Here is a 12431-nt window from a genome sequence, read left to right on the forward strand (position 1 = left end):
TGCCGTTTCCTCTGAGGCACCATAAATGTTTACCAGTTTCTGGTTCTAGCCAGAGATCTTTAACATGTCAGGATATAAGGCTGGCCAGCACTTCCCCAGTGGTTCAGCGGTAAAGAATCTGCCTGCACTACAAGAGATTCAGATTCAACCTCTGGGTCAGGAAGATCCCCTGGAGAAGGAAACAGCAAACCACTCCAGTTTTTTGCCAGAGAATCCCAGGGACAGAGGAGCTTGGCAGGCTACAGTCCGTGGAATCACAGAGAGTTGGACACGGCTGAGCACTCACTCAATGCTGGCCTGTGTGTGAAGGCCGGATGCTGTGATGAATGACTTTCACCCTCCTGTTCCTAGGGCTCCATGGATATTACCCATGAAATGATTCAACTACCAAACACAGAAGAAGCATTTGTCATGAGAGGAGTGGATAGTGGGAGCATTTTTTTTAATAGTAAATCATTAGATTCAGCAACTACTAAACCATGGAAATTAAAGACAACTCATCCAAAAGGCAAGCCTCGTTTCACACTTCCAGGAAGAGTTTTTAACACATTTCCAACCTTAGCATGAGTTTCCTGAGATTGTGAGGATAACACCAGTGTTCAGTATGACAGGGCATTAATTGGACATTAACTACTAGAGTTCAAACACAGCTGATCCGTGAACGTGGAATGGAGAAAGAAGATACTTCCCATGGAAAGCTTGCCAAAACAGACTAGGTAGCCGGGCGAGCAGAAAAGAAAAAAGTTTTTATTCAGAAAAATTGGAAAATAAATTGAACCCTTTTCTTTACCATTTGTAGAAGGATGGTCCTAAAGGGCAGAATTTAAAATAAAAATGTATTAATCTATTTATTCATTGGGCTGTGCCAGACCCTAATTGTGGCATGTGGGATCTAGCCCCCTGACCAGGGATCCAACACAGGCTCTCTGCATTGAGAGTACAGAGGTTAGCCACTGGACCAGGCAAGTCCAGGCAGACTTATTTTAATGAGATTGTGGAAAGATGAAATCGCAGGTAAGATTCAACAATGCAGTTCAATCTTCCGGGAAAGATTCCCCCAAACTCTTATGAGAAAATTAACCTTGGAGCCACAGAGGTCCCCCTGCCCCCACTGGCACAGCCTCTGCCTGTCCCCAGGCTCCCCATCCTCAGGGAGCTAGGCAACGACTCTCCCTGCCTCCAGATCCCCTCTCCCCTCCCACTTCTCACAAGCTGAAGCCAGGCTGCTTTCTCTAAACCCCAGACCTGTGTCCCTCTCCCCATTCCCCAGACCACCTTGCCTGACAGCCCACCCCCACAGCAGGACCCAGACTCTCTTTAGTGAGGCCCCAAGACAGGCTTCTCACAGGCTTCTCGTGAGTTAAAAAGAAAGCCCAACAGCCCTTGCACTTATCCTCAGGTGTTTGGAAGTTTAAAATTAAACAACAGAGAGTGATCTATGGATGATGTCATTGCCATATCTCCTCACCTTTATTTCATAGAAGAAAGCACATTTCAACAGCAAAAGAATAGAAAGAGCAGATCTCGGAATACAAGCCCGTCCTCTGGGTTTCCCTAAAGTAGTGAAAGCATCTACACCTGCAGTCGCACGCCGACTGATGACCTTGGGATGTCAGGCAGGTGACATAGCCATGAGTTGTTTTTGTGAGTTGCTTTGGTGCTGGTGGTGGCGGGTTTTCCTGGCAAGTCCTGACCGCCTAGAGACACTCGATTGCTTGGGCAGCACAACTCCTCAACGTCTGGTCACTCGCCCTGTGATCCTGCTTGCCTGGCCATCTGTAAGAGGGAGGGCAGGGAGCCTGCGCTCCCGGACAGCCTAGGGGAACAAGCACACAGCCCACTCCAGGAGCTGCCACCGCCTCTGAGTGACCTGAAGACAGAACTGCTGTGTCCACCCCTAGAGGCGAGAGATCATCCTCCCTTCTCTCCTTTCTCTGCCACTAGTCCAGTCCTGATCTGTGGACTGAGAACTAGAAACCTCAAGCCTCCCCTTTGGCTAAGAAGCCTCCTCTGCCACCCACCCCCACTCCTAGGTGGTCTCAGGTAGGAGGCAGGCAGCACCAAAGATAGTCTGCATGCTAGCCAGCGTCTGAGTCTGGAAAAGTGAGAGGGAAAGTCACTGAGTTGTGTCCAACTCTTTGTGACCCCATGGACTGTAGCCCACCAGGCTCCTCTGTCCATGGGATTCTCCAGGCAAGAATACAGGAGTGGGTTGCCATTCTCTTCTCCAGGGGATCTTCCCGACCCAGGGATCGAACCCAGGTCTCCAGCACTGTAGGCAGATTCTTTACCATCTGAGCCACCAGGGAAGCCCAGTTCTAATGCTTAATAGACTTTTAAATTTTCTGAGTAAAAGACCATCATGCCATTTGTAAATAATAATTTTGTTTCTTCCCTTCCAATCATTACATCTTCTATTTCGTTTTCTTGCCTTATAGCACTAAATAGCACCTGTAGTACAGGTATAGTAAACGCACCTAAATATTTACCATTTGGTCTTTATAGAATATTTGCTAATCTACACTTTACACCATAGTGAGTGAAAGTCGCTCAGTTGTGTCGACTCTGCGACCCCACGGGCTATACAGTCCATAGAATTCTCTAAGCCAGAATACAAGAGTAGGTAGCCGTTCCCTTCTCCAGGGGATCTTCCCAACCCAGGGATCAAACCCACGTGTCCCTCATTGCAGGCGTATTCTTTACCAGCTGAGCCACCAGAGAAGCCCAGGAATACCAGAGTGGGTAGTCTATCCCTCCTCCAGAGGATCTTCCTGACCCAGGAATCAAACCAGGGTCTCCTGCATTACAGGCAGATTCTTTACCAGTTGAGCTACCAGGGAAGCTTACACCATAGATTTAAGTGTAAGACCAAAGACACCAGAATGAGTAAAACTTAGAGGCCTCTAAACATACATTGAAGTTAAATGTCATTTCTTATTTACATTAGTTTATCCCTACTCAAAAAAACGACATTTAACTTCAGTGTGTGTTTAGAGACCTCTAAGTTTCACTTATTCTGGTGTCTTTGGGCTTCTGCTTGTGTATGTTTCCCTTTAGAAGATGTGAATGTGGATCGTCACTTTGAGTTGAATGAGAAGATATGAGCTGGGAGAGAAAGGTATTAGAGCAGGATTTGGGGCAAGGGTGATCACTGAGAAGAAAGAACGAGACCACACTGTTCAGAAGTTCTGAATGTTTCCGAGCCCACTAAATTCGAAAGTGACTGCATTGTCACCTCCCCCTTTATCGTCCTGAAAATCCCTATCCCAAAGCCTTAGGTAGGGTCACTCACAGTAGGATCTGTGCCAGGGTTGGGTGGAAAGAGCCATGTGGCCCAGGGTGGGGTGTCAGAGCTCAAGCAGGAATGAGAAGGGCCTCCAAGTAGGGAAAGGAATGGTTGGTGCAGAATGTTGGAACTGAATCAGGGTCAGGAGGGTGGGAAAGGGGTGGCCTGGCGCGGATTACTGGAGTCCAGGTGAAATGAAGCAGGCATCTGTGTAGGAAGGCTGCCTACCATGAGGTGGCAGAGGCCCATGGGGTGAGGAGGTCATCTATCTGAGAGGGCAGCCTGGCAGAGGGTGTCAGAGCCTGAGGGGGTTGCAAAGGGCATCTCTGCAGGGAGAGAGAGCAGCAGCAATGGAAGGCTGGTTCTACAGTATGCTGGGGACAGGGGTGGTTAATCAAACAAGTAAATATACTCCATTAAGCACAGTGGAAGTGAGGTTTCTCACCATCAAAGAAGGGGGTTATAAATATGTAAACTGGTTTGTCTAAAATCAAAGGTAACTATTTGAACCCATGTTTTTGATATAGATAGCTATAGAAATAAACCTAGATGTAAATATGTGTGTGTATATATACATATATGGGGCTTCCTGGGTGTCGCTAGTGGTAAAGAACCCCTGCCAATGCAGGAGACATAAGAGACTTGGGTTTGATCCCTGGGCAGGGAAGATCCCTTGGAAGAGGGCACAGTATTCTTACCATTCCAGTATTCTTGCCAGGAGAATCCCATGGACAGAGGAGCCTGGCGGGCTACAGTCCATACGGTCACAAACAGTTGGACACGACTGAAGCGACTCAGCATGCACGCACATACTTGTCGTGCCCTCTCACTGAATTGGGGATCCAGCTCCCAGCTCACTGAAAGCCAGTTGTTAGAAGAGCTAGGCTTGCTGACATATTAGTGTCTGAGATTACCTCTTTTCACTCCAATAGGGCCTTTTGGACCTGTAATGCAGTCCAAAGCATGGCAAAGAGTCAGATACAACTGAAGTGACTTAGCATATGCACGTGCACGCACACACACACACACACACATGCGTATATTATGCACAGAGGTACACTTTTGCACCACACACTGCATTCCTGTCTCTGTTCACCAGCAGGACCTGACCCCAGTGGTGTTCTGATTCAATGAACCCATCTAGCATCTGGATCTTGGCATGTGGATACTATTCTCTGCTAAAAGGAACCAGGAATTCTTAGAGGCAATGGTTGCTTTCTTAGCTGGGGCTGAGAAAATCCAAGATGAGTGTGGAACAGTGAAAATCAAGAGCCTGGAAAATGTTCATAAGCTTTAAGGTAGAAATTCTTTTTTTAGGAAACTATCCTAAATGAAATCAGTATAAATGCTGAAAAAATTTTAGCCATAAATATGCTCATTACTTTATTGTATATAATAAGCAAAATTGGAAACCTAACTAAGAATAAGGTAAATGACCCAAAACAGTAATGAATATTCACTGAATTGGATGTTATACAGACATTAAAATTAAGTGTATGAGAATGCTTATATTATAATGTTAAATTATAAATGGAGCATCTGGATTCAGCATGAGTAAAACGTCTCACCGAGGTGTGGCTCTTCCTTGCAACTTTCTAGAACCCCTTCTGCTACATCTCATGTACCCAAGTGTATATCAGTGCCTTGAGATGTGGTTAGATTCTTGCTGTTTCAATATCTTGACTTTTCTGCTCAAAACCCATCTACCCTCCTAGGTTTCCACCATTTAGCCATTCAACTCTCCACCCGCCCACCCACCACTATCATCTCTGGGCTTCCCGGGTGACTCAGTGGTAAGGAATCCACCTGCCGGTGCAGGAGATGTGGGTTCAGTCCCTGGGTCGGGAAGATCCCCTGGAGAAGGAAATGGCAACCTAGGCCAGGATTCTTGCCTGGGAACTCCCATGGATAGAGGAGCCTGTTGGGATACAGTCCATGGGGTCGCAAAAGAGTCAACTTAGCAACTAAACAACAACACTCCCCTTCATTCATGGAAAACCAGGGCACCAATTTCCCACAATTCCTCTCATTGCCAAGTCTTACATGTCCTAGGGAGCATCTTTGGACACACAGACAGGGCATCATGGTCTCTCATTTTACTTAATTTACAATCCCAGAGCCAGTGTTGTTCTTCCCTTCTAATCCAATTTAGCGATCTGATGCCAGGCCCTTTGGACCTCATTATTACACAATTCTGATCAGCTTTGAAATATTAAACTTCCAGACTCCACCATAAAACAGTTTTTCTGCTCTTTACTTAGCAACTTCAATGTTCTTATCTCTCTGTCCTAATGCATCCATCCGGTTATTCTGACTCTTTGGATAGCTAGTAATTAGCAACCTCCTAAGACTTGGGTTAAGTGGCAGTTTTTGAATAGCAACCTCATTGAACATCCTCAGCCTGGCCAGATCCCATGCAATCTTCCTCTTCCTTTAAGCTGTGAATGAAAAATCTGGTTTTTAACTCAAGGTTTGAACATCAATAGTTCTCTTTCACTACAAGAGTCACCATGTTAGTAAAATACTCTTACTTCAATGTTTCTATTTATCTAGAAGCTAAAAAAACACTTTAGCTTAATACAAAATAAAGTAAAATAAAAGAATGTAAATAAAAAGGATTTGGACTTGGAAAAAAAAAAAAGCTCAGATACTCAAAATGATTCACGAAAGCACACGTTGGCAATCAAGGTTCTCACTTAACCCAGAAGGCCCTATAATTCTTGACAGTCCCACAAAGAGAGGAAAGAGATTACATTCTGTTCAAAAGAACTTTCATGTATTTTGAAAGATCTTAGTTCTTTGAAAATTAATAATCCTGAAGTGATAACTTCTGTTTAGTTTGAGAAAGCCTGTTAAAGAGAACCTCAGTTCTCTGACCGTTCTGATAAAGCACAGTTCATTGTTCCTGGGTTTTCAAAATTACAGTGATATAACCAATCATTTATTTGATGTTGTGTGTAAGCTTGCTATTCAGATTTAAGGAAAATAATATTCAAATTAATAATTTAAGCAAGGTTGGAGGCTTCAGTTCATGGATTGCAACAAGTAAGGTGTGCCTTGTGGAACTATCTGCGTTTAATGGATTCTCTCGAAGATTAGGGTGACTCAGTTGACATTCTTTAAAATACAACTGCTTTCATTTTACAAGATTGTCTCATTTCTTAATGTTTGCGTGTCTTTTACTTCATTACTTGTTCTATTTATATTTCCTTGTTTGTTGTGCCTCTTAAAAAGCTGTATATATGAAAATCTCACCAGTACTAATCCTTTTAGGCGTGAAGAAAAATTACCTGTAGAGAAATTAAATAAATTCTTTATGAAGTAAATAAATTCAGGAAATACATTCAACCCAGTAAATGACTTGATTATCTACCTGATGTGATATATAATTTACTCATTTTCCAGAGAATCAAATTCAGTGTTGGAGAGATGATTTGCTCATGATCACATAGGTAGGAAGGGATGGAGTGGTGACCCAAATATATTCCTCTTTTGTCCTGGCCCAGTGTTCCTGTGGGAGAAGACACAGAAGTGGAAGAGGGACTTACAATGCAGACATGATCAAGAGACAAAAAACAAAGTAAAATCATAGGTTAGAAAGTATATCTAATGGCATCTTTGGTATTAGCAATGGATCCTCCTTAGGGCATTCTTCAAAGACTTAAAATATAGTTTAATAGATAAAAAATAAATATACACTTTTTTAAAAAGAGAAGTCTCTACTCTAATTGAGTAATAGAATATTGGAAAGGCTAACTGTGGCCTAAAATGATGATATCCAGTGAGGACAAATTCACTGTTTCCATAATCTTGTCCCAAGAACTCAGGGTTTATCTGGTATTAATTTGCTAGAGCTGCCGTAATGAAGTGCCACAAACTGAGTTGCTTAAACAACAACAGATTTGTTGAGATATGTTTTCATGAAATAATGAGAATGATTGGTCCTTGGATTTTAAAGAACCATTAATATCATTGATGGTAAGAAGAGACAAGACCTTTTTGGTTTTTGAAGCATTTACAATACTGTATGTTCTTTTGAACTCACAGTTCTTGGGTCTAGATGTCTGAGACCAAGGTGTTAGTAGGGTTGGTTCCTTCTCTGTCCTAGCTTTTGGTGGTTTCCTGGCAGTCTTTGGTGTTCCTTCATTTTTGCTGCATCATCCCCGTCTCTGCCTTCATCTTCACATTGCATTCTCTGTATGTGTGCATGTCTGTTTCTGTGTTCATCTCTCCCTTTTTAAAATTTTCTATTATTATTTTGGGGTTATGCCAGTGGCATGCAGGATCTTAGTCTCCTGACCTGGCATTGAGCCTGTGTCCCCAGCAATGGAAGCCCAGAGTCCTAACCACTGGGTTACCAGAAAACTACCACCATTCCCCACCCCACCCCTTTAAAAATTAAATAAATAATAGTACCAATCATGCTGTATGAGGGACCCACACTGCTTTAGTGACTTCATCTTAACTAATTGCCTGACAGCTCTTCACTCTCATCCCTTTTCCACCTCCCTACACCCACGGAAGAACGGGCTGGAGGGCTTAAAGAAAGGGCGCTACACACAGAACCGTTTCGCTTTGGTTCACCGAGACTGAACCTGACAATCTTTTCCTTTAGGATGATTCCTCTCTGCTTCCCCTCACTCTCTTAAACAATTTAGACTCCTAACGAATTCACTCTTTTGTTCCTCATATATACCCCGTTGAGATCACACTGGCTGAACCTCATTTGTGAGCCTTCATTATACTGAAAAAACTTTCAAGCCTTTTTAAACTCAAGCCCCTTTTCTCCTGATGCTTGTGTCTTTTTAGTTGTGGATATTCTCTAGAGCTGAGAGGCTATCTATCAATAATAGTTAGAATTGAGGGAGGGGATGTTAGTTGATCCTTTAATATGAAGAGCAATATTGGTGGTATTGTCCATTTGATTTCTTGCCATTATTGCTTATTATTTATTATGAGAAATATGTTAATATTATCTAAGCCTAAATATTCTTCTGATTGATAGATAATTTTCTCAGTCTGTATGTGAGGTAAAAGATGGGTTTCATTTTTAAAAGTGTTTTTAACAAAACAAATATATTTCATAAATAACATAGGTCTTAAAATCCCCCCAAAAAATGTTTCAAAATAACTCCCTCCTAAAGAATTATAGTTAAGATAGCCCAAGAACCAGAGTTAGCAGAGCATTAGGATTGAATCTTGGCATCTTATTAGTTTTTTTTTAACAAATGTTGTATGATTATTCAAAAGAACATACAGTATTGTAAAAGCTCTGAAAACCAAAAAGGTCTGTTGTTGTCTTACTATCAACAATGTTAATGGTTCTTTAAAATCCAGGGACCAATGATTTACATTATTTCATGAGAGCATACCTCTTGTAATCTTATAATAATCTTATAAATCTTATAATAAAAAAAAAAAGATCCTAAAAACCATCACATGACCTAAGATAAGGTCATGAGACTGAGTCACAGAGCTTTTGGAAATTCTTCTCCAGCATTCTGACCTCCATCTGGCAGTGACATCATAATGTCCTCGCTAGTTATAGGACCTGCTGGGCAACAGAAGGGAAACTCTGAGACACAGTAGATCACTGGATAAATCACGTTGTTTTCCCAATGAATTTTATATTGTTTATTTTTTTATCTGGGGTTTTCACCCCAGAGATTAGTGGTATAGATCCCCCTTATGAAGGTGAGTAATCATTTCAAACTTTCACTCAAATAGCAGATAAGAAACTTGACCCATTATCCTAAAAAACTGGTCCATGGCAATTTTTTAAAAATTTAATTGAAGTATAATTGATTTACAATGTTGTGTTAATTTCTGCTCAACAGCAAAGTGACTCGGTTATGCGTATGTATTCTTTTTCATATTCTTTTCCATTATGGTTTATCATGGGATGTTGAATATTGTTCCCTGTGCTATACAGTGGGAGCTTTTTGTTTTTCCATCCTGTATATAATAGTTCGCATCTGCTAATCTGAAACTCCCAGTCCTTCCCTCTCCACCCCCTCCCCCTTGGCAACCACAAATCTGTTCTCTGTGTCTGTTTCATGGATGTGTTCATTTGTGTCGTATTTTAGATTCCACATACAAGTGATATCATACGGTATTTGTCTTGTTCTTTCTGCCTTACTTCACTTAATATTATAATCTCTAGGTTCATCCATGTTGCTGCAAATGGCATTATTTCATCCTTTTTTATGGCTAATTGGTATTTCATTGTATGTGTATGCATACCACATCTTCTTTATTCATCTCTCAAAGCACATCTAGGCTGTTTCCATGTCTTGGCTATTGTAAGTAGTGCTGCTATGAGCATAGGGTCCATGTAGCTTTTTGAATGAAAAGTTTCATCTTGGTATATACCCAGGAGTGGGATTGCTGGATCATATGGCAACTCTGTTTTTAGTTTTTTTAAGAAATTCCATTCTGTTCTCCATGGTGGCTGTATCAATTTACATTCCCACCGATACTATAGGAGGGCCCACTTTTCTCCCTACCCTCTCCAACAGTCCATGGCAATTTTCTCTAGGGTGACATAAAGTGCATTGTTGGAAATATGATATAACTTAGATTTTAAATCTCTGTCTCATATCCTTTGTGAAGAAAGTGCAGTTTAAAAAAATTGGGAAAGAAATCAACACATTTCTGACCTCTGGTCATGCTTTTTTCCAGAGCATGAGATGACGCCCATACCTGAGCAGCCTGTGCCTGAGCAGCCTGTGCCTGAACATCCTGTGGCTGAACATCCCGTGCCTGAACATCCCGTGCCTGAACATCCCATGCCTGAACAGCCCGTGCCTGAACAGCCCCATACAATGGAAGAAGAAAATAAGGAGCATACTCCTGAGAAAACTGGCGATCATTATAAAGATGTAAAACAGTGTAAGTTTTCCAAGTTAATGGCAATACACATGCAAAAGATGATTAGACTGATTTGGTTTATAAGTTCTAAAATTTCTATAATCATTTTATTTCCTATTTAAATTTTAATTTACCTTATAGACGTCTTGGTGTATGAAATGGAATTCTTATTTTCTTCAACTTTTTCCATGAGATATTATGAAGTTTAATAAGGTTTGGTAACTGTCTATAATTAATATAGGATTTATCCTAGCAGCATGGTTATGTATTCACATTAGTAACAACTGAATGAATTCTGTGGTGGGATAAGCAAAATTTATTTGGAGATGTGTGTCAGTTTCCTAGAGCTTCTTGAAATAAAGTACCACAAACTAGGGGACTCAAAGCAAAAGAAATTTATTCTCTCACAATTCTCACAGAAGCCAGAGATCCAAAATCAAAGTTTTGGTCACACCGTACTCTCTTCAAAGCCTCTAGGGCAGTGGTCCCAAATGTTTTTGGCACTAGGGACCAGTTTCGTGGAAGACAATATTTCCATGGATGGTGTGGTGGAGGGATGGTTTCTGAATGATTCAAGCCCATTACGTTTATTATGCCTCCTCTGATCTGATAAGAGGCAGAGCTCAGGCAGTAATGTGAGCCATGGGGAGCGGCTGCAAATACAGATGAAGTCTTGCTTGCTCGCTCACCTGCCACTCATGTCCTGCTGTGCCGCCCAGTTCCTAACAAGCCGCGGACGTGGCCCAGACTCTAGAAGACTATCTTCCCTTGCACCTCCCAGCTTCTGGTAGCCCCAGGAATTCCTTGGCTTGGAGCAGCAGAACTCCAGTCTCTGCCTCGGTCTTCACAAGTTCTTCCTGTGTCTCCATGTCCAAATTTCCCTCTTCTCAATAAGGACACTGTTTTTGTTTAGGAGCTCACCTACTCCCATGCGATTTCATCTTAACTAGTTAAGTTGTCAATGACTCAATTTTCAAATTAGGTCACATTCTGCAGTGCTGAAGGTGAAGACTTCAACATAGCTTTTTGGGGCAAACAAAATTCAACCCATAACAAGATGACTTTGAGATGTTTGGAAGATCTGCTAAACTTCAATTTATTCACCTTTCTTCATACAAGCTTTCCATGTCCTTATAAGGTCCACCATTTTAAAATGTGAAAAGTTCATAAAAAACTCGTGTTAAAAATTAAAAATAATTAAGATTAAATCTAACTATACTGGAAGTTTTAATAATATTAGCCAAAGAAAAAATAGAAATACAATGAAGATATACACATATACATATATTCATGTACTTTGAAAACTATAATTAGTACATAAATTGTATTTCTATTCTTTCTTTGAGGAATCACTATCCTCTTTTGTAGGTGAAAAAAATCCCTGATGGCCAGGTTTCATAGCTACAAAGAAGCAGTGTCAGGAGCGGTGTCTAATCTATCCAACCCAGGCTATGTGTACTATGTATCGACTGCAAAATGATGCAGTTGTTCCCTTTTCAGGATGTTTCTCTATTTTTAATTCTCAGAGATTAAGTAAACCAAGAGCCTGATGATTACTTTGATTAAAAAATCTTTCTTACACACACACACACACACACTCATAACATAAATGGGACTATACTAAAGAATTGTATTATGACATGCTTTTTCTCATTTAAGAACTCTGGAGATTTTTTTCATGTATACCTCATTATTTTTAATGGATATATAGTATTCCATGAAATGATTTTCCATAATTAATCCACTGTCTTATTAAAGAATTAGATTATATGCAGTTTTTTTCTCTTGTATATTGTTCTCACGTACACTTGAGTGTATCTCTCTTTGGATAGATACCAAGTATTGAAATTTCTGAATCAAGGATAAATCTTTTAAAATATTGATAGGTAACACCAAATTGTACTCTAAAACACATCTATCAAGAATGCTCCACAATGTCACACATACTGAATAATGTTAATCACGTTTTGTGAATAAGTGAGAATTTTCATTACTGTTTCAATTTGCACTCTGATTACTTGTGAAGCTGAGAATGTTTCTTTATATTTACTGGGCATTTTTATTTCTACTTTTATGATTTACCTGTTCATATCCTTGGCCCATTTTTTCTATTAGATTGTATTTTTATTTATTTGTAAGGACTCTTTTTTATATTTAGTATATTCAATCTTTTCTCTATGGTAAAAGTAACAAGTATTTTCTCCCAGGCTGTCACTCACCTTTAAACCTATTTAAGTATTCTAATCACAGAGAAAATTTAAAATTTTATAAGATC

The 12431-nt window shown here is 40.6% G+C and overlaps 1 protein-coding gene across 10 annotated transcripts in view; it reads left to right on the top strand.

The window, feature by feature from the left end:
- The first annotated feature begins 9977 nt into the window (after positions 1-9977).
- The window catches only part of LOC113896944 (RNA exonuclease 1 homolog), a 57365-nt gene continuing 54911 nt past the window's right edge, over positions 9978-12431 (top strand). For all 10 annotated transcript variants that reach the window (XR_003512192.1, XR_003512193.1, XM_027549080.1 and 7 more), the window contains exon 1: positions 9978-10177. The gene's annotated coding sequence lies outside the window, so the exon portion shown is untranslated. The remainder of the gene's footprint in view (positions 10178-12431) is intronic.

This window comes from Bos indicus x Bos taurus, chromosome 8, assembly GCF_003369695.1.
Source record: "Bos indicus x Bos taurus breed Angus x Brahman F1 hybrid chromosome 8, Bos_hybrid_MaternalHap_v2.0, whole genome shotgun sequence".
Lineage (NCBI taxonomy): Eukaryota > Metazoa > Chordata > Mammalia > Artiodactyla > Bovidae > Bos > Bos indicus x Bos taurus.